The sequence below is a fragment of the Papio anubis genome, chromosome 3 (assembly GCF_008728515.1).
Source record: "Papio anubis isolate 15944 chromosome 3, Panubis1.0, whole genome shotgun sequence".
Lineage (NCBI taxonomy): Eukaryota > Metazoa > Chordata > Mammalia > Primates > Cercopithecidae > Papio > Papio anubis.
In genome coordinates, this window is record NC_044978.1 from 116,955,392 (window position 1) to 116,982,910 (window position 27,519).

The 27,519-nt window shown below is 35.1% G+C and overlaps 1 protein-coding gene across 5 annotated transcripts in view; it reads right to left on the bottom strand.

The window, feature by feature from the left end:
• The window catches only part of ANKRD17 (ankyrin repeat domain 17), a 182,729-nt gene that overhangs the window by 116,602 nt on the left and 38,608 nt on the right, over nucleotides 1–27,519 (bottom strand). The window lies entirely within an intron of this gene.

Sequence of the window (27,519 nt, forward strand, 5' to 3'; positions counted from 1 at the left end):
GCTTTTCTGGAAAGACACAAAACCTTGAAACTAGGAAACAAAAGACTAATAAATATGGACAGTATGAGAATAAAAATTCGAAGATGACATAAATTTAAAAAACTGACAGACTAGGAGAAAATATTACAAAATATAATGTACATATTAAAAACAGGGTTACAAAGAAGTTTTTAAATTTCAGTAAGAAAAAGACAAACACCACAATGGGCAAAATGTTATAGAGTAGGTGATTCATAAGATAAATACAAATGCCCAATTTCACTGGGAATCAGGTATTATAAATTAAAATAAAATATTTATCATCCATTGATAAATAATATCTAATATTTTCAAGGATAATTTTTCAGAATCTAAAATAAACATTTAAAAATACAATTTTCTTTCTAGGAATTTAGGATAAAAATACTTGCACATGTAAGTAACAAACTATGTATATAGATGTTCTTTACATTATTGATTATAACAGGAAAGACTATAAATAATCCATATATTCATCAATACAATGATTAAATAAATTATATATGGAATAATAGCTAACTTAAGAATAAAGCAGATTTACACATAAAGGCCTAAACCACAACTATCTGTGCTGTTCATTTTGTCCCATCACATCTCATCTCTTTTGCTTACATTATTTATCTTCATGAACTTATTAATAGTGACATTTCCCCCCAATTTATTGTCTTCCTCTCACTTGAATATAAGTTCACTAAAGCACCTATTTTGTTCCTTGCTCTATCCCCTGTATCTAGAATAGTGCCTTAAACATTACCTACTTAAAAATATTTACCAAATGGATACATTAATATCGATGCAGAATGATCTCCACATTGTTAGGTGGAAAAAAGCAGTCTGAAGCAAAAACAAAACAAAACGAAACAAAACAAAAACATGGTATGTATCTATTTAAGTTGATTTAAAAAGCAAAATAAAACGTATACACATGTGCAAGAATGTACACAAAAAATTTCAAGATAGATAAACCCAAGTTATTAACAGCGGTAATCAAGGGATGAAATCAAAGAGAGAGTTGTACCTTTTTACTTACTCCATACCCTTCTACATTGCTAACCTTAAAAAAAAAACATGCAGTTTTCTATTGTGATTTTTAGTAAACAATTAATGAGAAAAAACAACTTCTTTAGACTTTCAAACAAAAATATAAAGAATCACCCAACCATTTCCATATTTCTAGAATAAATTCTGAAGGAGCTATCATAACAATTTGTATTATCTTGAGATATACAGGATTAATTTGCTGGTACATGTACCTCATCTGAAAGTATGCATATGCAACCTCATTCTTTTTAAATGAAAGAAAAAGTTTTGGCAACAAAATCAAATATTGTAAGAATTAGTTAAAGCAACTGCTTGTTTTCTCAAGATAAGTAAATTGAGGAACATACTATGTTCTCTTCCTTTATTCTTTTTCCTTCTGCATGCGATAAACTTTTTATGAAAATCAGGTTTACTGAAGTATACTTCAGAGTAAAATTCACCCTTTTTTCACTAGCATTTGGTATCTTCTGGCTTTTCCCCACTTTGTAGTTTTATTCTGCTTTTCCCTAATGGCTAATGAATGGTGTTGAACACCTTTATCTTGTGTTTATTTGCCATCAGCAAATCTTCAATAAAGTATCTGTTAAAACCTTTTCTTGGCTGGGTACCTGAGACTCACACCTGCAATCCGAGCACTTTGGGAGGCCAAGGTGGGCAGATTGCTTGAGCCTAGGAGTTCCACAACAGCCCTGGGCAACGTGGCAAAATCCCATCTCCACAAAAAGTACAAAAATTAGCCAGGTGTGGTGGTGCACACCTGTGGTCCCAACTATTCAGGGGGCTGGGGCAGGAGGATCCTTTGAGCCCAGGAGGTTGAGGCTGCAGTGATCCATGATTGCAACACTGCACTCTAGCCTGGGTGACAGAGTAAAACCTTGTCTCAAAAACAAAACAAAACAAAACAAAAAAATCACCTTTTTATTGAGTTTTCTCAATATTGATTTGTGAGAATTCTTAATATATACCAAACAAGTCCTTTATCAAACACGTGGCTTGCAAATATTTTCTGCAAGCTGGTGGTTTGTCTTTTTATTTTCTTTTTAGTATTTTCTGAAGAAGAAAAGTTTTTAATTTCAATGAAATCCAAATTATCGGGGGTTATTTTATGTTTGTGGTTTTTTGCCATATATAAAACACTTCTATCTAATCCAAAGTCACAGATTTTCTATGTTCTCTTCTAGAAGTTGTACTGTTTTAGCTTTTATATTGAAGCTTATGATTAATGTCAGGATAATTTTTGCATATAGTGTCAAGGAATAGCTTGAAGTTCCAAAACATAGGTTGAGAGTCAAACGTTTTAGCATCATTTGTTGAGAAGACTACATTTTCTCTATTGAACTCCTTGGCATCTCTGTCAAAAGTCAATAGTTCATATATTATGAATCTTCCCTAGACTCTCTACTCTGATTCATTAATATATGTGCCACACTGTTTTGATTAGCTTTATAATAAATCTCGAAATTCTTCAACTTAGTTCTTGCTTTTCAAAACCGTTTTGGTTATTACAGGGCCTTTTTTATACAGATATCAAAAAGCTTGTAAATTAAAAAAAGGAGAGGATCTGATGGGATTTTTATTGGGATTGCATTGATACTCCATTTTGGGGGGAATTGACATTTAACAGTATTGAGTTTTAAAAATACATGGAAATATATATAGTATACATTGTAGTGTGTATATATATATATATATATCATATACTGTAATACAGCTGAAACATCTGGCTATCAACCTATTGCTTGGGACTTTAACCTACTCCTTCCACCATAGGCAAAAATTAACCTGAAATAAATCATAAGCCTAGATACTATATATTTTTTCATGTATTTAGGTCATCTTTGATTTCTCTCATTAATTTTTTTTTTTTTTTTTTTTAGTTTTTAAGCACATAAACTACATACATACTTTATTAGATTTATGCCTAAGTGTTTCACGTTTTTTGGTGAGATTAGAATTGGTGCTTTTTTAAAATTTCATTTTCCAAATGTTTATTTCTAATATAGAGGAATAGAACACCTTGCTAAACTCACTGATTAATTATTGTAACTCTCTTATATTCCTACTTTGCTAAGAATTTTTTGTTATCAGTGGATGATGAATTTTGTCAAGTTCCTTTTCTGTATCTACTGTGATTATAAAATAATCTTTTTTCTTGAGTGTGCTGATAGTGAATTACATTGATTGATGAGTAAATGTTAAACAATTTAAACCAACTTTATATTCCTAGGATACACACCATTTGGTCATGAGCTATCTTGTCTACATATTATTGGACTGTTTCTTAATATTCTATTAGGATTTTTTATCTATGTTCATGATATATATTGGTTTTAATTTTCTTTTCTTATAATATCTTTGTTCGGTCTTGGTATCAGGGTAATGCTGGTCTCATAATGTGAGTGCAGATGCAATCCCTCATCACATATTTTCTGTAAAAGTTTGTGAAGAATTAGTATTATTTTTCCCTTTAACATATCATGTAATTTGTGCACGAAGTCATGTAGACTTAAGAGTTTTCTTTGCTGAAGATTTTTTTTTCTTTGAGACAGAGTCTCACTCTGTCACCAGGCTGAGCACTTTGGTGCAATCTCGGCCCACTGCAACCTGTGCCTCCCGGGTTTAAGCAATTCTCCTGCCTCAGCCTCCCGAGTAGTTGGGACTACAGGTGCATACCACCACGCCCAGCTAATTTTTGCATTTTTAGTAGAGATGGGGTTTCGCCATGTTGGCCAGGCTGGTCTCAATCTCCTGACCTCGGGATCCACCCACCTTGGCATCCCAAAGTGCTGAGATTACAGGCATGAGCCACCGCGCCCAGCCTGCTGAAGAATTTTTAATGTGAAATACAATTTCTCTAACTGATATTAGTCCCTGGTAGCCTTTTAGTGTATATGGGTGGGATGGGAAGCAGTATTACATTTTTCACTGCCAGTGTTAATAATTTGTGTGTTCTCTATCAGTATGATTAGAGCTTTATCAGATTTAATGATTCTTTCGAAGAACTATGTTTTTCTGTTCTTTTTGTTTTTTGTTTTTTTTTTGAGATGGAGTCTCGCTCTGTAGCCTAGGCTGGAATGCAGTGGCACAATCTCAGCTCACTGCAGCCTCTGCCTCCCAGGTTCAAGCAATTCTTCTGCCTCAGTCTCCCGAGTAGCTGGGATTACAGGTGCCTGCCACTATGCCCAGCTAATTTTTGTATTTTTAGTAGAGATGGTTTTTGCCATGTTGGTCAGACTGGTCTCGAACTCCTGACCTCAAGTGACCTGCCCACTTCCGCCTCCCAAAGTGTTGGGATTACAGGCATGAGCCACTGCGCCTGGCCGTAGTTTCTGTTGCTTTTAATTTCATTGATTTTGTTATCTTATTCTTTCTTCCATTCTACCTGCTTTGGTTCAATTTGCTCTTCTAGTTTCTTAAGGTGGAAATTATATATCACTGATTTGAAAACTTTCTTCTTTTCTAACCTAAGCTTTAATTGTATACCACAAATTCTGATACATTTCATTTAATTCAAATGATATGTACCATATATACACGTATGTGTATGTTTATATATACATATGTATATATTTACACACACACACACTTATATCTGATTTTAAGTGAGCAAGGATCTATTGTTCTAATGTTACTTCTGTTTACTATTGTTTCACAAGCTAAGAGCATTCTTTTCTGTTGGATCTCATCCAAATATTGAAAGTTATCCATTCAGCAACTATTTTATTGAGCACCTACAGTGTTCTTGGACGTTGAGTTACATAAATGACCAAAATAGTCTTTGCTATCTTAGCACATTGCAAAGACTAGCTTTTGATCTAAGTGAAATGGGAGCCAATGGACAGTTTTGAACAAAAGAATTATAAAATCTGATTTACATTTTAAAGGGAATTAGAATACTTAAGAAATCTGATTTCATTGTTTGAGCTTTATTAAGTTTTAGGGAATACATACATATGTATGTGTATGTGTGTATATGTATATAATTAAGACAAAATCCCATAACTTATTTGGTTAATGACAGTCTGCTAGTTACTCAGAACCCAGGACACATTCTGAGTAGGACCTCTGAGCCACCAACTCCCTACCAATCACTCTAAAATGAGCAGCTCTGAAACAGCTGTTAGATCTTGTGGGTGCACTCCCCAGCTACAAGAAGGGCTCTTGTAGTAGAAGGTAAAAAAGGAGTTACTATGCAAACACCACTGAAGTCTTATATTCCTACAGCCATATAGAGAATACTGTCTGCATTATGAAAATCAAGGCTTATGTGATGTTTATAGCAATACAGGTAACTGTGCTATCCTGCAATAAATGCAATCTGATAAACCTCCCAATCTGCAAAACACCACATTAAAATAATATAGTTTAGGGAGAAAACAGAACTGAGGGCATTCTACTCAATACTTACACAACTCTGTAGTCAGAACTCTGAAAGAAACCGCAGTTGTAATACAAATACTAGCACACTTAAGACATATTAAATTCCAAGTCTTCACTTTTAAAAGAAGAGAATCCTGTAAAAAGCACTTTCAAGGCCAGGTGCCATGGCTCATGCCTGTAATCCCTGCACTTTGGGAAGCTGTGGTGGGAGGGTAAGCTTGAGGCCAGAAGTCTGAGACTAGCTTGAGCAACACAGCAAGATCCACTACCATTAAAAAAAATTTTTTTAATCAGCCGGGCATACTGGCATGCTCCTATAGTCCCCGGTACTCAGGGGGCTGTGCCCAGGAGTTCAAGGGTGCAGTGAGCTGTGATCAACCACTAACTCCAGGCTGGGCAACAGAACAAGAGCCTATCACAAAAAACAAAAACAAAAACATATTTTCAAGAGAGAACATTGAGCTAAACTGAAGAAATTCAGGTAAATGAACATTGTATTAAATATATGTTTTTGGCTTGTTGTATTCAACTACATTAGTATACTTTATATTCAGTTGATTTCATCTGGTGCTACAAAACCTATAAATATTCCGAAAAACTGTGTATAAATGACTGTAACTTCAGATTTAAAACACCATCATTCCTCTAACTTCAGAGTCTCCATACATACAATCTAAAAACTTTTAAGAAAAATTATGTCAGGAAAATAGGTATATACTAGAACTGTCCCAAGCAAATTAAAACATGTGGCTACTCCATCTACCCGCTAATTGTCTACAAGTATTCACATTATAGAAACATTAAATACAGAGTAGTTTTACTAAAATATCACTGACTTTGACCCATTACCTAGTGATGAAAAAATAATCATAATTTAATTGGCAATATAAATATTTAAGACTATATAATGAGACTTTAAAATTATCCAAATTTAGTTTCTCAATGAAAATGAAAAATTTGGTATATTGCAAAGTATAATGAACAAATTTGAATACCCATTGGCTCTATGTTTCACTCGATAAAGAGATTATATAAGGATAGGCCTACTTGACACTCAAAAGCTCAAAAATCTCCAAGAAATTTGGGTAAGTTGTCTATATGGTATGGTGGCAAAATGAATGAAATATGTATATGCAAAATTTCATCCACAACCCATATTTTTGTAAAAGGAAAAAGAAAAATTAAATGTTAATAGTCATATGACTCAACATTAATACTTCAAGAATTCTTAGTATAAACAGTCTAGTATGAGAGCAAAAAGAAAAAAATTAAAAGAGAACTTACTCTTACTATACTATAGCTTTGCCCAAAGTCACAAAGGAGATTAAACCAAAATTACAAATATTCCTTTCATTGGACATCTGGCCCCCACCACAGATCCCAACAAAATCAAAGCTATCCTTTCCCCTAATGATACTCAAAGATATTCTCCATGAATTGTATGATAAACTAGATAAGCCCAAACAAAATAAACTACAAATGTCAGGAATTGTGAAGGCTAAATATTCTGGGTAAGAAAGGTGACGTAAAAACTTGTAACACATAAAAAGACATTCAAGAGTTTGAAGAGTATAGCATCAAAAACTTAAACTACTCTTTGGGAACAAATTCAAGAGAAAACTGTCTACAGTATGCTAAAATTCTAAAAATTTTCCCACTCTTCCCAATACATCTCATTCTAGTCATGGGCTCAAATTATGCCTCAAGATTATAAACAGAAGACATCAGCAATCATGTTACTGTTATAAAAGCCATCTCCAAGTGTGCCCTGAGCCTCTCTTCATGGCTAATCAGAACTGCTACCCTAACAGGCTGCGAAAAAATATAGTTTGGCCGTGTGTGTGTGTGTGTGTGTGTGTGTGTGTGTGTGTGTGTGTGCGCGCTGGAAGGAGAGAAGAGGAAAACAAGGAAAGTAAAAGAAGAAAAAAGGAGAAAAAAAAATCCAGCCAAAAAGACAAAGAGAAAGTCGAGGTGCCAAGCACCTCTTCCATTCATCAACCTCCTTTGCTAGGAGGAATTTAGCTGAGAAAAACATTGTCTCAATTTCCCGTTAGTTTATATAGAATACCCCTATTAATTTCATCTTCCCTCAATTGCCTTCAAAACATCAACTGTAGAGGCATACCTCAGAAATTTAACAATTACATTTCCTTCTATCTGGAATTCATGAAGATCTTCAAATGGCTAGCTTCTTCTCAACATTCAGGTATTTGCTTAAACGTATCACTCCTAAGCACCTTTGAATACCTCCTCCCCTTAGTCATGGTCTCCCCCATCATACTGGTTTTATTATTTAGTAGTACTAATGACTATATAAAACTGTACTATTTATTTTCTTGTCCCATTGTATATTGTCAGTCTTTCCAACTACAATGAAAGCTCCATATGAGTAATAACTTCATCTGTCTTTTTGTTGTAGTTTGAGCCAAGAATAGTGCAGGACACCTAGAGGGCAGTCAATAAACATTTGTTAAATGAATATTACATTAGTATATGTCCTTTCTGAAACTAGAACAACATTAAATACTAATAGTGCTCTGATTCTAGCAGAGATTTTCTTATATTTTTTATCCAGCTCAAATTTCATGTGAATTCTGTTTTACAGATACAAGCAAAAAAAGGAAATACAGAAGAGCTTTTGTCTCTATAAACACAGATTATGGAACAAAATGGATTTAGATTACAAAATAAAATTATACAGGATTTCCGGAAACATTTTGTCTAAATTTCTTAAATATTGAAGAAGTCTACCATGACAGACCATAAATCTCCCCATCTGAAATTTTTTATAAAGTACCAGGCTGGGCCGGGCGCGGTGGCTCAAGCCTGTAATCCCAGCACTTTGGGAGGCCGAGGCGGGTGGATCACGAGGTCAGGAGATCGAGACCATCCTGGCTAACATGGTGAAACCCCGTCTCTACTAAAAATACAAAAAACTAGCCGGGCGTGGTGGCGGGCGCCTGTAGTCCCAGCTACTCGGAGGCTGAGGCGGGAGAATGGCGTGAACCTGGGAGGCGGAGCTTGCAGTGAGCCGAGATCGCGCCACTGCACTCTAGCCTGGGTGACACAGCGCGAGACTCCGTCTCAAAAAAAAAAAAAAAAAAAGTACCAGGCAATTCAAATGTCTGCTTCCATTCAATATTTAGTAAAGAAATCTTTACTCTCTTGGAGAGTTTTCAGGCACATTGCTTTAAATCCTCTTTGTCTCAGAACAGTGGTTTCTCTACTTTAGTTGCACACTAGAATTCTCAAAAAATAAATAAAAATTGTCATCGGGGTATACACTTATAGTCCCAGGTACTTGAGAGGTTGAGGCAGGAGGATCATTTAAGCCCAAAAGTGCAAGACAAGCCTGAGTAACACAGTAAGATCCCATCTCTTTAAAACAACAGCAACAAAACAAAGCCTGGGCCATGTTCTCAGATACTACGATTTAATAGTTTTGGGGTGTGGCTTGGGCATAGGGATTTTTTTATAGCTCCCCAGGTGATACTAATACCAGGTCAAGGTTAAACCACTGCTTAAAAGATTAAAATTAATAACTCCATTATGAAAGTAGTTTATTATATAAAGATTAAAATAACCTATCTTGACTGAAAGGCATTTAGTCATTCTAAATGCCATTAGTTTTTGTTGATATTCAAAAATTGCCAATTTATAAGTCACATAAAAGAATCAGAAGTCTTCTTTCCCGTCCTTTCTCTCAGTTATTAAACAAATGCTGATCAAAAAACCTGTAATTTCTCAATACTGTGCTAGGCACTGAAGAACCAGATCCCTGTACTCTTGTAATCAGTCATTCCCCTCTACCTTTCAGATGTTACCACCTCAATCACCACTATGTTCGCTCTCCCCTTTCCAACAAAGGCTGAACTTAGATAGCCAGAATAAAAAAGGTATAGCCTTATGAATTAATCACCTGCTTAAACAGTACGGGGAGGGGGGTTCTTAATCTCATCACAATACTGCATGTATTACAATATGAATTTTAAAATAAATTCTAGCAAGACTAAATAAAATGCCACATAGAGTAGTATTACCTGAAGTCCAGGAGAACAAAAGACATAAAAAAGTCACAAAGAATAAGAAAAGACACATTTATTTAAAATGTATGCAAAAAAAGTCGCAAACCAAAAAATGTAGTCAGGAAAAAAAAAATTGTCTATCACACTTCACAAAGACTCACATCAATATATAAAAATTCTCTAGAAAAATAAAATCACATTTGATTAGCAAAATGGCTAAAGGATATCTATAAACATTTTCTACTACAGGGAAATTGGAAATAACCCCATTATCCAACAACACAAATGCACAGTAACTTATATTCCCAAGCTAGAATATTGCATAATCATCAAAATAATGATTTTCAGAAAAATTAATGAAATCAAAAAAAACTACAAGAAAATGTAAACAGTGCGTGAGGAAAAAAAGCAAGAAACAAATATTTTTAAATAATACAGTCCCAATATATTAAAAATGTGCATATATCTATATTTGCACAGAGAATAAACTGAAAGGTAATATATCAAAATATAACACCATTCATTTTTCTAACACAGGCTTATAACTTTCTTTGAACCTTTTTATGTTTTCAAAGTTTTCTGTGAGATTTTGTAATTAAGTTTTCCATCTCATTCCTAAAGAGCTAACAATACAGTAATTGCTATTAGGAATAACCCAAAACAGTTTATTTTAAATTGCCTTAAAATGTATTCACTTTTCTAAACATAAGCAGATTGGAACAATTTTCAGGATTTCTCACAAAAAATGTTTAGGTTTCCTTAAGACGTACTGGGAAACATAAACATATTAGATGCTGCTATACAAACATGGACTCTATCTGGCAGTCATCTGTGGCAAAAGCATCTACAATGGCACTGCACTGACATTGTTTCTATTGAGTACATATTACACAAAATGAAATGACTTCACAACTAAACAGAAAGAGCTACAAAGACTAAGATGTGGCACTTTATTAGCCATGAGAGATTTTTCACTGCAAATCTGCCACAGCACAGTAGGTCTATTTTAGCATAATTCTCTTCACCAATTAGTACTTTAAATACAGTACGATGTGGCTTATAGACACAACAGAGCAATTGGGACTTGGGTAGACTTCCCACCTCTTTTCAGACAATGAACAACAGGCATAAAAGAGTATGACCACTGAAAAGAAACAATGAAGTCAGTCCTACTTCTTCCCATCTTTCTGTCAAACCTAGCAGTATTTACCAAACCCAGGGCAGGAACAGGATTAAAAAAAAACCCAAAAGGCACAGAACCGAAGTCTTACTTAGTTCAGGGGAAAAAGATCAGAGTTTACAGAAACTAATGCAGCTAAAACGTGGGGGCAGAAAACCCGAGAGAAAGAACTGGGAAAAGAACTATTGAGGAGCTGTAAACTAAACAATTATAGAAGCTCCAAAAGGTTGGTGGAGAAACATCAAAATCTAACCAGCCAGAGGAGAGAGATTTCATTGAACACATAGGTATTTAGCAGAAAATCCAGAAAGGCTACACATACCAGTAGGGCTATTCTAACTTTAAAGTACAGACTACTAGAAAGATGATTTAACAAGGCTTCACAACAAACCTTAAAAGGATAAAGCTGATGTTCAAGTAACCTTACAGCCAAATAGAAATACTCTTTAAAAGAGGACAATACAATCCAGACATTCAACAATATAATATCACGATGTCCAGCATCTAATAAAAATTAGTAGACTTGCAAAGGAGCAAGAAAATGTGTCTCATAATTAGGAGGGAAAAAGGTAAGTAGAAACAGATGTAGAATTAGCAAACAATAACTTTAAGACAGTACTTTTCCATGTGCTCAAAGATTTAAAGAAAATGTGAAATAATGAGAGAAATGAAGTCTATAAAACTACAAGATCAAATAGAATTTCTAGAGCTGAAAAATACAATATTTGAAATAAAAATTCACTGGGTGATCTGTGACAGTTAATTTAGACATTGCATAAAAAAAGATCAGTGAACATAAAGATAGCAGTAGAATTTATAATAGCAAACATAAATAGCAAAACTATAGGCTTATCTCCTCTGGCTGGTTAGATCTTGATGTTTCTCAACCAACCCTGTGGAGTTTCTATGATTGTTTAGTTTACAGCTCCCCCACACTTCTTTTCCCAGTTTTCTGCCCCTACTTTCTAGCTGCCTCAGTTTCTCCAAACCCTCATCTTTGTGTCTTGAACTAAATTATAATAGCAAATGGCAAAACTAAAGAATAAAGAGAAAAACAGCTGAAAAAAGATGTACAGAGGCAATGTTATTTTTAGGACAATATCAAAATATCTAAAAACATGTAATTGGAATTCCAGAAAGAGAGGAGGAGGGTAGAAAACACATTTAAAGAAACAATGTCTGAAAATTCTCAAAACTGGATAGAAAAACATAACCTTACAAATCCAATACGTTCCACAATCTTCAAGAAAAACACGAAGAAAAGTGCACCAAGGCACGTCACAATGAAACTACTAAAAATCAACAACAATGAAAAAGCTCCTGGGGAGAAAAAACATCATGTGCACAGAAAGGAAGATAAGAATGACTGCTGACTTCTTATTCAAAAGAAGGAAAACCAGAAAACACAGGAAAAAGACCTTTAAAGTGCTAAAAGAAAAACAATCTTGGCCGGCACGGTGGCTCACGCCTGTAATCCCAGCACTTTGGGAGGCAGAGGCGGGCACATCAAGAGGTCAGGTCTATCCTGGTTAACACGGTAAAACCTCGTTTCTACTAAAAATACAAAAACAAAATTAGCCAGGCATGGTGATGGGCGCCTGCAGTCCCTGCTACTGAGGAGGCTGAGGCGGGAGAATGGCGTGAACCCAGGAGGCAGAGCTTGCAGTGAGCCGAGAAGACATCATGTCACTGCACTCCAGCCTGGGCGACAGAGCAAGACTCCGTCAAAAAAAAAAAAAAAAAAAAAAAGGAAAGAAAAACAATCTTTCAACAAAGTTTTCAATATGCAGTAAAAATATGCTTCAAAAATACAGGAAAATAGATATTCTCAAACAAAATCTGAAGGCATTTGTTGCCAGCAGACAAGCACTATAAAAAATTTTTTTAAAGTATTCAAGTGGATAGAAAAAGATACCTAATAAAACTGGATCCACCCAAAATAATAAAGAGCACTAGAAATGGCATAAAATGGATATCTTGTTTTTCCTCATTTAAGAAAATATCTTTAAATAATAACAATCTATTCTGGCAGTTCACAACATAGGTAGAAATAAGATATATGACAATATTCAGACCAGAGACATAAGAGAAGGAATGAAATATACTATTGTAAGGTTCTTAATATTTTTGGGAAAGTGGTATTATATGTGACAACAACGATTAGCTAACACATACATATTACAAGCACTAGAACAATCACAAATAAAATAATAACAACAGGTAATACACCAATAAAAGGGACAAAAAGGAATATTAAAAATACTCACAAAAGACTCACAAAATACTTTTTTTGTGAGTAAAAATACTCACAAAAGAATGGCCAAACCAATCTTTAGCAAAAAGCACAAAGCTGAATGCATCACACTACCTGATTTCAAAATATACTACAAAGCAGTCCAGGCAGAGTGACTCACGCTTATAATCCCAGCACTTTTGGAGGCCAAGGTGGGAGGATAGCTTGAAGCTAGGAGTTCAAAACCAGCGTGGGCAAGAAAGCAAGACACCACCTCTACAAAAAAAAAAAAAAAAAATTAAAGAATTAAAATTTAGCCAAGTGTCGTGGCACACAGCCTATAGTTGCAGCTACTCAGAAGGCTGAGGTGAGAGGTTCGCTTGTGCCCAGGCTACAGTGAGCCATGGTCATGCCACTGCACTCTAGCCTGGGTGACAGGGTGAGACCCTGTTTCTAAAAAGACTTTTAGCAAAATAAAAAGTTTAAAAAACAAAGCAATAATAACCAAAACTGCGTAACACTAGCATAAAAACACAGACCAATGGAACAGAATAAAGAACCTAGAAATCGGGCCGGGCGCAGTGGCTCAAGCCTGTAATCCCAGCACTTTGGGAGGCCGAGACGGGCGGATCACAAGGTCAGGAGATCGAGACCATCCTGGCTAACACGGTGAAACCCCGTCTCTACTAAAAAAAAATACAAAAAACTAGCCGGGCGAGGTGGCGGGCGCCTGTAGTCCCAGCTACTCGGGAGGCTGAGGCAGGAGAATGGCGTAAGCCTGGGAGGCAGAGCTTGCAGTGAGCTGAGATCCGGCCACTGCACTCCAGCCTGGGCGACAGAGCGAGACTCCTTCTCAAAAAAAAAAAAAAAAAGAACCTAGAAATCAATCTACCCATTTTACAGTCAATTGATTTTTGACAAAGATGCCAAGAACACAATGTGAAAAGAACAGTAATTTCAATAAGTAGTGCTGGGAAAACTAGACACTCACATGCAAAAAAGTGCAATTACATCCTATCTCACAACAAATACAAAACTCAATTCAAAAATGGATTAAAGACTTAATCATAAGTACTGAAACTGCAAAACTACTAGAAGAAAATATAGGGGAAAAGCTCCTTGACACTGGTTGGGCAATGAATTTTTAGATATGACTCCAAAAGCTCAAGTAACAAAAGTAAAAATAGATGAATGGGATTACATCAAGCTAACAAGCTTTTATACAGCCAAGGAAAAAAATCAACAGAATGAGGAGATAAATCTATGAAATGGGAGAAAATATTTTTAAACATACATCTGATAAGGGGTTAATGCCGAAAACACATAAAAATCTTAGTGGCAAGAAAACAACCTGATTTAAAAAAAAAAAAAGAGTTAACGACCTGAATAGACATTTCTCCAAAGAAAACATACACATGGCTAATGGATGTGGAAAAAATGCTCAACATCACTAATAATCAGGGAAATGCAAATTGAGACCACAGTGAGACATTACCATTCAGGGGTTAGAACAGCTATGAAGAAAAAGACAAAAGATAGCAAGCATTGGTAGGATGTGGAGAAAAGGAAAAACACACCGTTAGTAGGAAGGTAAATAAATATAGCCATTATGGAAAACAATATAGAGGTTTCTGAAAAAATTGAAAATAGAACTACCATATGATCCAGCAATCCCACTTCTGGGTACATATTCAAAGAAAATGAAATCAGTCATGCTGAAGGAATATCTGCACTCCCACCCATGTTTACTGCACCATTGTTCACAACCGCCAAGATTCGGAATAAACCGAGTATCCATCAATGGATGAATGGATAAGAAAAATGTGGCATATATATACAATGGAACAGAAAGAGACAGAGAGAGAGAGAGAGAGAGAGAGAGAGTCGGTGGGGGGGGGAAGATAGAAAGAAATCTTATCTCTTGGAAAGACATGGAGGAACCTGGAGAACACTATGCTCAATGAAATTAGCCAGGCACAGAAATGCAAACACTGCATGATATCACTTATATGTAGAATTTAAAACCGTTGAATTCATAGAAGTAGTGAGTAAAATGGTGGTTACCAGGGATTGAGAGGGAAGGTGAGGGAGCAGGAGGGTGGACCAGAAAGATGTTGGTCAAAGGATTGAAAATTTCAGTTAAGAAGAACAAGTTCAAGAGATCTATTTACAACATGGTAACTAGAGTTAATAACAATGTACTGTATACTTGAAAATTGCTAAGAAAGTAGATTTTTTTTCCCCCAAGACAGAGTTTCGTTCTTACCCCCAGGCTGGAGTAAAGTGGCGTGATCTCGGCTCACTGCAGCCTCCGGCCCCCGGGTTCAAGTGATTCTCCAACCTCAGCCTCCCGAATAGCTGGGATTACAGGCGCCTGCCACCACACCTGGCTAAGTTTTGTAATTTTAGTAGGGGCAGGGTTTTGCCATGTTGGCCAGGCTCAGTTTGAACTCCTGACCTCAGGCAATCCACCCACCTCAGCCTCCCAAAGTGCTAGGATTACAGGCATGAGCCACCGTGCCTGGCCAAGAGAGCAGATTTTTAAGTGATCTCACCACACATAAATATAAGCATATGAGGTAATACATATGTTAATTAGGTCAATGTAGCCATTTCACAATGTATACATATTTCAAATATGTTGTATACCAAAAATATATATAATATTTGTCAATTTAAATAAAAGTACAGTCAGATTAAAGATATATGAAAAACAAATAAAAAACCTCAACCAAATAAAAGGCGTGAACAAAGGGAAAAAAAGAAGCAATAACAAATGAGAGAAGTGAGAAACAATTAGCATGATGGTGGAATGAAATATAAAATATTGCAAATTATACTAAATGAAAATGGACTAAATATACTAATTAAAGGGCAGATATTGACAGTTTGTATAAAAACGCAAGAGCTATCGACATGCTGTCCACAAGAAACACACGTTAAACATAAAGACAGAGATATTTATATTTAAATATAAGTTAAAAGAATGGAGAAAGATATACCATGCAAACATTAGTCATAGAAATGCTGGTAGAGCTATTATTAGTATCACATACTGTACACTTCAGCAAAACAAAGAATATTAACAAAGCCAAAGAGAAATATTTTGAAACAATAAAAGGATTAGTTCAGCAAGAAGACATAGTAACTCTAAATGTTTCTGTACCTCATGAGGAAGCTCCAAAATACATAAAGCAAAAACTGACAAATCGGAAATGAAGAATGGGACTCTCTACAATTATATTTTGGAGACTTCAACATTCGTCTCTCAGATTTGACAAAACAAGTAGACAGAAAAATCAGAAAGGATATAAAAAAACCTTGAACATTATTAACTAGCTTAATTTATTGGACATTTATGGAACATTCAACACAACAACTTCAGAGAACATATTCTTTTCTAATGCCCATAAAAAAATTCATTCAACAAAACAAACCATATTTTGGGGCATAAAACAAGCTCCAATACATTTTTAAAAACTAAAATTAAGAGTACAGTATATTCTCTGACGACACATAATTAAATGGGGAGCCTATAATATGCCTACGTATTTAGAAATGAAATAACCAACTTTTAAATAACCCACAGAGCCTTTCCCCAAAAGGGTTCCTTATATGAACCACAGATGGCCAAAAATAATGAGTGACTACTTTCTCAGTTCTCCCAAAAATGTTATATAAATAGTACCATAATACAACACAAGCACAGGAGAGAACAGAGTGACTAACAGCCTTAGGCATTAGAGATCAATTCTCCAAGGAAACCCCAGTTAAGACAGCCAAAAGAAATCCAAGGGAAATTAGAAAACATTTAGAACTAAATGCTAATAAAAATACAACATATCAACATTTGTAGTATACAGCTAATGCAGTACATAGAGGGAAATTTATAGTGTTTAATATTGGTAGTAGAAAAGAAGAAAGATTACAAATAATAACCTAAGCTTCCACATAACACTAGAAAGAGGGACAAATGGAATTCAAAAAAGGCAAAAAATAAGAGCAGAAATCAATTAAACAAAAAATGGACAAAATAGGCTGGGCGCGGTGGCTCATGCCTGCAATGCCAGCACTTCCGAGGGCGGGCAGATCACCTAAGGTCAGGAGTTCGAGATCAGCATGACCAACATGGCAAAACCCCCTCTCTACTAAAAAATACAAAAATTAGCTGGGCATGGTGGTGTGCACCTATAATCCCAGCTACTCAGGAGGCTGAGACAGGAGAATTACTTGAACCTGGAAGGCGGAGGTTGCAGTGAGCCAAGATCGTGCCACTGCACTCCAGCCTGGGTGACAGAACAAGACTCTGGGTCAAAAAAAAAACAAAAACAAAAACAAAAGAAGAACAAAATAGAAAATAATCAGTGACATAAAATGAAAATCAACTGAAAATTTATTGAAAAGAGAAAATGTGAATTGCCAGTATGAAGAACAAAAGAGGAAACACTATCACAAATCCTATCATTATTTAAACAGTATAGGACTATTATGAACAACTCTGTCAATTAATTCAACACCACAGACTGAAATCAACAAAGTCCTGCAAATCACAATTTATCAAATCTGTCAGAAAAAAATCTAAATAGCCCTATATCTACTAAAGAAATTCAATGTTTAATTTAAAACCTTCCCAAAAACAAAACCCTAGGAGCAGACAGCTTCACTGGTCAATGCAATCAACCCAAACTTCCAGAAAACAGAAAAGAAGGATATACTCCTGATTTCTTTATGAGGCTTGCATTTCCCTCATGCAAAAAGGATCAAATATATTACAAGAAAAATAAAGACCACTATGCCTTAAAATCCTTAACAAGATATTAGTAAATCAAATGCTGCCATATACAAAAGGAGTCACACACTGTGACCAAGTGGAGTTTATCCCAAGAATACAAAGTTGGTTTAAAATACAAAAGTCAATTAATATAATTCACACAATAACAGGACAGCGGAAAATCACAGGATCACCTAAAAAATGCAGATTAAAGCACCTGACAAAATCCAATACCCTTTGATGATAAAAATTCTTAGCAAACTAGGAATAAAAGGTAACATCCTTGACCAGATAAATGAATCAAGAAAAAACTACAGGTAACAGAATACTTAATGGTGAAAGACTGAATACTTATCTCCCTAAGATCAGAAACAAGGCAAAGAAGTCCATAGTCACCAATTCTATTTAACATTTTATGGAGGCCCTACTTTAGGCAATAAGGTAAAATATTAAACATAAAAGAATTAAAAGGCATAACCATTGGGAGATGAAGGTAGAAACTGACTTTATTTGTACATATGATCCAAATAGACAGAAAATCCTAAGATCTACAAAAAAAACAAAAACAAAACAAAAAAAAACACACACACAACAAAAAAAAACAAATAAAAAAGCCTAGTAAAACTAAGTGAATTTAAGCCCACAAATATCCACTGTATTCCTACAAACAACAAACAATTGCAAAATGAAAAGAATTAGCAGTTACAATAATATCAAAAACCTAAAACACTTAGAAACAAATTTCACGAAATATTTGTAAGACCTGAACAGTGAAAACTATACAACAGTGCTGAGAGAAATTAAAGAAAATATAAATAAAGGAGTGTGTGTGTATATTTGTCATGCTCACTGTGTGGGCCAATGTTATATGAACTACACAAAATACATTTCTAAGTCTTATATGGCCAAGAAGCCGCAAGTTTAGAACCTTTGCTCTAGATGTTCTAAATTTTATTGTTGAAACAGAGAAGACCACCAGAAAACCTAGATTAACACTACATTATTTTTGTCAACCAAATTGCATTTTATTAGCAAATCTTTGGTTTATACTCTGTATAAACAACGTGAAGGCTATATTTTAGGAATGCTGAAAAAGTTATCTACTACATGGAGTATCTCCATTATGAGGGCCCAAAAGAAATTTTTCCTCAGATATCAATTTCAGAAAATATGAGTTCTCTAAATCATCTAGTATACCCATGAAGCTATGGACTACACAATCTCAAAATTCATCAAGTTTCCAAATTTGGCTCTGGTTGCTAGTTAACTGAATCTAAGTTTAATAATTGTATATTACATACATTTTTCTGTATAATCCATTTTCCCTTGGTCTTAATTTACTCATTTTACCTATATATTTTTATTTTTTTAGAGTATATACTGTAAACTACTTCAAATCATTTTGGGGGATGAAGTGTCTTTTACCTAAATACATAGATGACTTTTCTTTTAACTTAAAAAGTCAGAGTCTCTAAAGAATTAACCATATAGTAAAGCACATAATACAGACCATAAAATATTTTAAATGTATATGGTCTCACATTACTTTTACAGAGCACAAAATTGTAGGAGCTAATGAATGTGAAAGGAAGACTATGGTGGGAAAACTCTAGAGAAGAGGTAGGATCTAGGTGGAGCTCTGAATAATGAAGATAAAGAGGGTAGCAGGTAGACAACATGAGCAATAACAGGGTATCAGGATACAACGTAAAGGCAAATGGTTGAGATTAAGTGTTGTAAAGACAAAGTTGAATGGATAGAATGAAGTCATATAATATATAGTTCAAAGCCAAACTGAGCTTTAGTTTGATTCTTAAATGTAAAATAACATAGTAAAACAGGTTATAAATGTTTTGAAATATATAGGAGATACACGCTATCATCTCAAACTTTTTGTTTAGTAGTTATTGGAGCCACTACTTTAAGAAATCTAATTGTAGGGCAGGTGTGGTGGCTCATGCCTGTAATCTCAGCACTTTGGGAGGCCGAGGCGGGTGGATCACCTATCAGGAGTTTGAGACTAGTCTGGCCAACACGGTGAAACCCAGTCTCTACTAAAAATACAAAAATTAGCTGGATGTGGTAGCAGGTGCCTGTAGTCCCAGCTACTCGGGAGACTGAGGCAGGAGAATCACTTGAACCCGGAAGGCAGAGGTTGCAGAGGAGCCAAGATCGTGCCATTGTACTCCAGCCTAGGAAACAATAGCGAAACTCTGTTTCAAAAAAAAAATATCTAATTGTAAACTTTTACATGCAGAAGGGGTCTTAAGAGAAACTATATGATATAACTTAATTTGAGATTAAAAAACACAGGAATACGGAAAAATGTATAGTATTTCAAATGATATACAAAGCTTATAATCCTTAAAATCCCAACCTACTGACCACCTGGGTTGATTTGAGTTAATGTGAATTACTTTTAGGTCTTCTTTCTGCAATATATACACCTAACCAAAGCCAAGGAGAGTCTAAACACACTCCCAAGGTGTGGGTTGGGCAGAGGGAAAGAAGGTGGCGATTCCTTCACTTACAAGAATAACTCAAAATGAAAAACCAGCATTTACTATGTTCTAAGTCCAATGTTGAGTCACTGAAGATACCAACAACAAAGCTATTCACAGAAAATCAGACTATAACACTAAAAGCTCAAGATAATGAAAAAGGAAATTCATTAAATGTGTAGAAATACTTAAAATCACTGTCAACATAATTCAGCATTTCCATTTACCTAATACTTTCTATAAGATATATTCTTCCATAATTCATAAAACATTTATGAAATGATCCACCTGCCAAGATTGTTTTTAAAATGATATATGTAGGCCTTAAACTTAACATTCTGGTTGTCTAACAAAAGTTTTCAGAAGAGAGCTTATTTCTATCTAGAGCTATCTCCCTTGACTTTATTTCATGGAGAAAACTAAAAAATAATAGGACAGAGAAACTGAGAAAGATATTAAAAAACAAAAAAACCCAAAATATTTGTGCAGATGTGATAGAAAATCTTAAAAATGAAACTTTCTAATATGTGTGAACATTTAAACCCAGCACATGTTTTTGGAAAATCTTAATTAGTTATTTCCTTATGAAATATAAGAATTTAGGCCAGCACAGTGGCTCATGCCTGTAATACCAGCACTTTGGGAGGCCGAGGCAGGTGAATCACCTGAAGTCAGGAGTTCAAGACTAGCCTGGCCAACATTGTGAAACCCTGTCTCTACTAAAAATACAAAAAAAAAAAAAAAAAAATTAGCACAGCGTGGTGGCACGTGCACATAATTCCAGCTATTCAGGAGGCGGAGACAGGAAAATTGCTTGAACCTGGGAGGCGGAGGTTGCAGTGAGACGAGATCGCACCACTGCACTCCAGCTTGGGTGACAGAGCAAGACTCCGTTTCAGGGAGAAAAAAAAATACATAAATATATATTTTCATATATATATATGAATTTAGAAGCTGAGTGGATAGAATCAAGTCAAGTAATATATAATTCAAAGCCAAATTGAGCTTTAGTTTCTCAAACTTGCTTAAGCATGTCACACAAATATACGTTGGTCTTATGATGACAGTGCATAAATTACAAATGCTCAACATATGACAATGACTACACAAGTGGCAACAGGACAGATTCAAGGTTAGAACCAGGTAAGGATAAACACTAGTTAGATGAATAAGGTCAAGAAGTGACAAGGTCTGTGTGAAATCAAAGAGTTAGGCTGGCAGCAATATTCAAACACTGAGTTCAGGGTAAATATCTGGACAACCTGCAGCAAGCAAAAGAAATCATGATTAAGTAGGCAGTAATATCAAAACTGAGAGAAAGAGGCTAAATGACAAAAGCTCAGGACAGCCAAGAATCCAGATGGCACAGAACACCAAAAACACTTCAACACTGAACTTAACACTATTTCTTACCTCAAACAGTTCCTCAAAATGTTAGGGTGGTGGGAGGATATGGAATTTGATAATGAGAAAGACAGAGATGTACAGATGTTACTGACCTTTCTCTTTCCCAGTGAATACATTATTTGTTCCAAAGATAATATCAAAAATAAATTGTTGCAAAAATATGGTATACATAAATATTGATACTTACATAAACAAAAGAAGGTATGAAGTAAATCTTAAATGACTCAATTTTACCTCTATACTAAGAAATTTGAAACAACTTAGTTTTTAAATAAAGGAAGATCTACATTATCTGAATTTTATTTTTCATTTTCATAGACTATATAAAATAAGAGAAAGAACTTCTCTTGACCAGATGAAAACCAAAGTGATACCTGTGAAAGAAGGGAAGGATAGAAAAGACACTTTATAGCCTTCAAAATAAAAAAAATCAAATTCAACAAATATTTCATGTATCTGTTTCACTTACCACTTATTACTCCACAAGCAAAATGTTTTTCTACTTATTTCTATTAATAGCATATCTTTGCACTCACTACTTCATTCAGGAATCCTCAAACTCCTGACTTTCTGAAATTCTGAATGACTAATCTTGGACTGATAATTTTAAAGCAATATTCAAATTCCCACACAGACTGCCACACGAAGTTTTTCTCCTGCTCTTTAAAATTGCTATATTGTAGTTAAAGGATAGAGTGTCCTACAGGGTGTGTCAAAGAGACTAGAGAAGTTGGTACTACGTGATTAATTAATAAATTTTATAAAACAGTAAAGAATACATTTGAATCAAGCAGACTTGTCTAAATCTTACTTTTACTCCCTTAATGACTGTAAACTTGTAAATTAGGCAATATACTGTAAAACAGCAGTTGTGCAAGTGTGGACCATAGGATCTATGAGAATCTCCAAGACTCTTAGAGGGTCTGTGAGGTCAAAATTATTTTTAAACAACTAAGATGGTTATTTGCCTGTTTCACTGTGTTGACACTTGCACTGATGACACAAAAGCAATAGTGGGTAAACCTGCTAGTTTCTTAACATCAATCAAGGCCATGACACCAATCTTTACTAGCTAGTAGTTATATTCTTCTCTGCATGCACTCACAGTCTTGTATTTAAAAACAACAGAGAAAAAGAAAAACCCAGTTTCCTTCATGAAGCAGTAAAAAACACCATTTTTAAAAATTTTCAATCTTACTGAAAATACTGAGCACTGCCAGGTGCAGTCACTCATGCCTGTAATGCTAGCGCTTTAGGAGGCTGAGACGAGAGGACTGCTTGAGTCAGGAGTTCAAGACCAACCTGGCCAACAGAGTGAGATTTCGTCTCTATAAAAAAAAAAAGAAAGAAAGAAAGACAGAAAAGAAAAAAAAATTTCAATCTTGAGTATATGACTTTGATATTTTGTGTGACAATATAGAAAGCACTTCCACTACATACCAAAGTACAGTAGCTGTCTCAAGAAAAATACTTGTGCAAATTGCAAATGGTAGCTAACTTTTTTTCATAGAATACCATTTTTTCTTAAGGCATACTTATAATTATTCACTTATTTGGCAGACATTTTCTCAAAAACGAATGGCATGAGCCTGTCATTTCAAGAAAAACAATTCAAATTATTTTTCATCAATAAAATTCAAACTTTCAAGCAAAATTAGAATTTTGGAGATCTTATATCTGACATGTGACAGCGTCCCAGTTTTTGACTTTTCTGAGAACACTGATGCTGTTAGAAAATGTGATTTTTTTTTTCTTTTTTTTTGAGATGGAGTCTTGCTCTGTCACCAGGCTGGAGTGCAGTGGTACGATCTCAGCTCACTGCAACCTCTGCCTCGCAGGTTCAAGTGATTATTCTGCCTCAGCCTGCCAAGTAGCTGGGACTACAGGAATGTGCCACCACGCCCAGCTAATTTTTGTATTTTTAGTAGAGATGGGGTTTCACTATGTTGGCCAGGATGGTTTTGATCTCTTGACCTGGTGATCCACCCATCTCACCCTCCCAAAGTGCTGGGATACAGGTGTGGGCCATTGCACCTGGCTGAAAATGTGATTTTTAAAAATACTGTAGAATAAAAGAAACCAGTATTTTCATATGACCAATATTATAAAAATCATACATGGTTTTGATAAATTCAAAGTGCACAATAAGCCAGCGAGTTTTAATCTAACAAAGTTCAGAAAGTTCACTGGTAATTGTTTCAGATTCCACATTGCAACCAACCTTTAAGAAACTACCACTTGTGGAGTTTAGGAATGGTTTCAAAAAAGATTATCCACAATTATCTGAAAGCACTATGAAAGTACTTTTTGTTTTTTTATCCTCATATCAAAGTGACACTAAATTTCTTTAGAGACTTCAACCAAATAATCTATCACAATAGACTGAATATTACAACAGATATGACGGGCATGGTGGCTGGAGCCTGTAGTCCCAGCTACTCAGGAGGCTAAGGCAGAATGGTTAAGCCCAGGAGTTCAAGCCTAAAGTGCATTATGATTGTACCTGTGAGTAGCCTAAAGTGCATTATGATTGTACCTGTGAGTAGCCACTGCACTCCAGCCTGGGCAACGTAATGAGACCTCATCTCTAAAATAAAAGTTAAATTAAATTAATAAAGAAGATATGAGAGTCTAGTTATCTTTTATTAGGCCAGATGTTAAAAATATTTATAAAAATGTAAAACAATGCCACTCTCTTACAAGTTTCTTCTTTTGGAAAATAGTTATTTTTTATAAAAGCATGTTAACATGCAATGGTTTATCATTTTTTTAAATGAATAAGTATGTAAATGTTTTTAAAATTTTCTTTAAACTTTTAATTTTCTTTACACTATAATTTGTAATATGGTAAATATTGATAGATATAACTCTCAGAAACAAAAAACTTTTGAGTTCTCAATAATTTTCAACAGTGAAAAAGAGACCTAAGACCAAAAGAATTTAAAACTATTGCTCTAATAATCCCTGATGCTCAAATTTTCCTATCAAATAGGGGGGGTGACAGCATAAGGATAGAAGATGAGGGTTAAAAAAGGGCTAACGGGCTGGGTGCAGTGGCTCAAGCCTGTAATCCCAGCACTTTGGGAGGCCGAGGTGGGCGGATCACGAGGTCAGGAGATCGAGACCATCCTGGCTAACACGGTGAAACCCCGTTTCTACTAAAAAATACAAAAAACTAGCCGGGCGAGGTGGCACATGCTACTCGGGAGGCTGAGGCAGGAGAATGGCGTAAACCCGGGAGGCGGAGCTTGCAGTGAGCTGAGATCTGGCCACTGCACTCCAGCCTGGGCAGCAGAGCAAGACTCCGTTTCAACAAAAAAAAAAAAAAAAAAAAAGGCCTAACAGTTAACGGTTAACTATGTAACTAAGTGCTGTGCTAAATGTTTATGCAGATTACTTCATTTATTCCTTACAAGCTGGGTACCTACCTCCTCACAGAATCATTCAGAGGATTAAATAAAACAATGCTTGTGAGGCACTTGGCACACTCCATCTATGTATACAATTTAAATACTCAATAAAGGGTAGCTAATGTGCCAATTACTGTTGCTACCATAAAACTATGTGCTATCCTACTTATAACACATATCCAACTAGTTAGAGGTCTGATTCCATCCAAGACTAAATTATTAATGGCCAGCATTAATCCAGCCACGCATGAAAGTTATCACCTCATAGACTTTTAACATTTATGAACACCTTGTGAAAAGCCTTTGGTTTGGCAAATTTGGAAGATATATACTAAACCAAACCAACCAATGGTTAACAAGACTTTGTTGCTCATCAATTTTGTAGTGATCAAGTCACTTCGTATCAGAATGAGCTGTTATCAAGTGTCAAAACAAAGGCCTCTCACAATTCAGAACCAGTAAAGGGCCAATGTTGTTGCCTCTATATGTAGATAATACATGATGTAGACCTTTTCTAATTAATGCTCCATAATATGCACTAATTACCATACTATGATGGATCAGTGGGAAACTAGTGGTACACTGGACAACCGTGCCTTTACTTTCATATAAGAGTAATACATTGATTCACATACTTATAGTTATACTACCTTTCCACAAGCTATTTGGAGCCTCCATATTCCACTAAAATATCATTATTCTTTACAGGGATTAACTAACAGAAGTGTATCTTATACTACTTCCCCATTAATTCTCCCAAAATCGGCGTATGAAAGCAATGTTACAACGTCAGCCCCACCCTTACAAGAAAAATTGAACTTTCAAGAGTATCCTTACTGCAAAATATACAGGTTGATCATCCCTAATCTGAAAATTCAAAATCTGAAATGCTCCAAAATCCAAAATTTTTTTTTAAATTTTTACTTTTTTGTAGACATAGGGTCTCACTATGTTGCTTAGGCTGGTCTTGAACTCCTGGGCTCAAGCGATCCTCTCGCTTCAGCCTCCCAAATTGCTGTGATTACAGGCATGAGCCACTGCACCCAGCCAAAGATCTGAAATTTTTTGAGCACTGACATAATGCCACAAGTGAAAAATTCTACATTTGACCTCATGTGACAGATCAGTCAAAACTTTGTTTTCATGCACGAAACTACTAAAAAAAATTGCATAAAACTACCTTCAGACTATGTGTATAAGGTGTATATAAAATATAAGTAAATCACTATTTACCATTAGTCCACAATCTTGGCAATCAAAAGGAAATGATGCCTTCCTTGAGACTCTTTCAATTTTATTTAAAAAACAAAAACAGCTAAAATAAATACAGAGCAAGAAAAGGTTCTATAATAAACCTACTCAGTTTGCTTAAATCTGACCCTTAATTCAGTTCCAACCTAAAGGGTTCAGCCAAATCCTCAACCCACTGTCCATAGACACAACCATAGAGAGTTGGAACTTTTGCTTTATATACTACAACCTATAACATCAAGTACACATGAAGCTGGACATCCTGGCTTTAGATGACAAAAGAACAAGAATGGGTATGAGAGTTATTATTACACTTAACAATATAAACATTTTTATTTTCATAAAAATTCCTACTTTCTTAAAGCAAAAATATATCAAATACTATACCCAGAACAAAGTAATCTGAACTTAATCAAAATTAAAGGATGGAAATATCAGTGAAGATTTCTTATTACTAAGACTCCTAAAACTGGTTCAATTATAAATAATAACACTAAATATACAGTAACCAACTTTCCGAAATGATCTCTCAGTTGTTTCACATTTTCATATAAAAAAGTCAACATACAAACCACAGGTTTATCTACACAGTTCTTGGCAATGTAAATTCGAGGTATAAAATTGGAAGATATTTTTCCTCTTATTGATCATTCCAAGTACTACAATCCATTGTTACATATAATTTTACAGGAAAATCATCAAAATTCTAAAATTATAATCATGTCTCAGGACAACATAAACAGAACAAGAAAAGAGATATTTATACGAGCTGTCAGCCCTTTTTCTGCCATCTGTATATGGCTACTTTCCTGGGTATTAGTTCCTTTTACAGAAGGTAGGCAGAAGGAACGGAAATACTTTGATGCCTTTGGTTTGGAGAAGAAAATTACTGTCTAGATTATTTGAATAAATGAAATAGCCAAGACACTCTATTTAATCCCTTACCTTGGACTGTTGAAAAGCAATGATGTAAATGATGTAAGTTGAAATCCACCTTTTCTAATTTTATTATACATTTCAGACGATATTTTACTTAAGATTTTAAAGGTCTAAATATTCAACTTAAATACATGTGGGCATATATAATCAGCAATCAGAGTTTAAAAGGTAAGCCATAGTATTATGAGAAACCATTTGTGCTATGTTCACTAATGATATTGACTTTTTAAAAACTAATATTCAATAAGAGTAACTTTAAAAAGTTTATGATTTGGCCGGGCGCCGTGGCTCAAGCCTGTAATCCCAGCACTTTGGGAGGCTGAGACAGGTGGATCACGAGGTCAGGAGATCGAGAGCATCCTG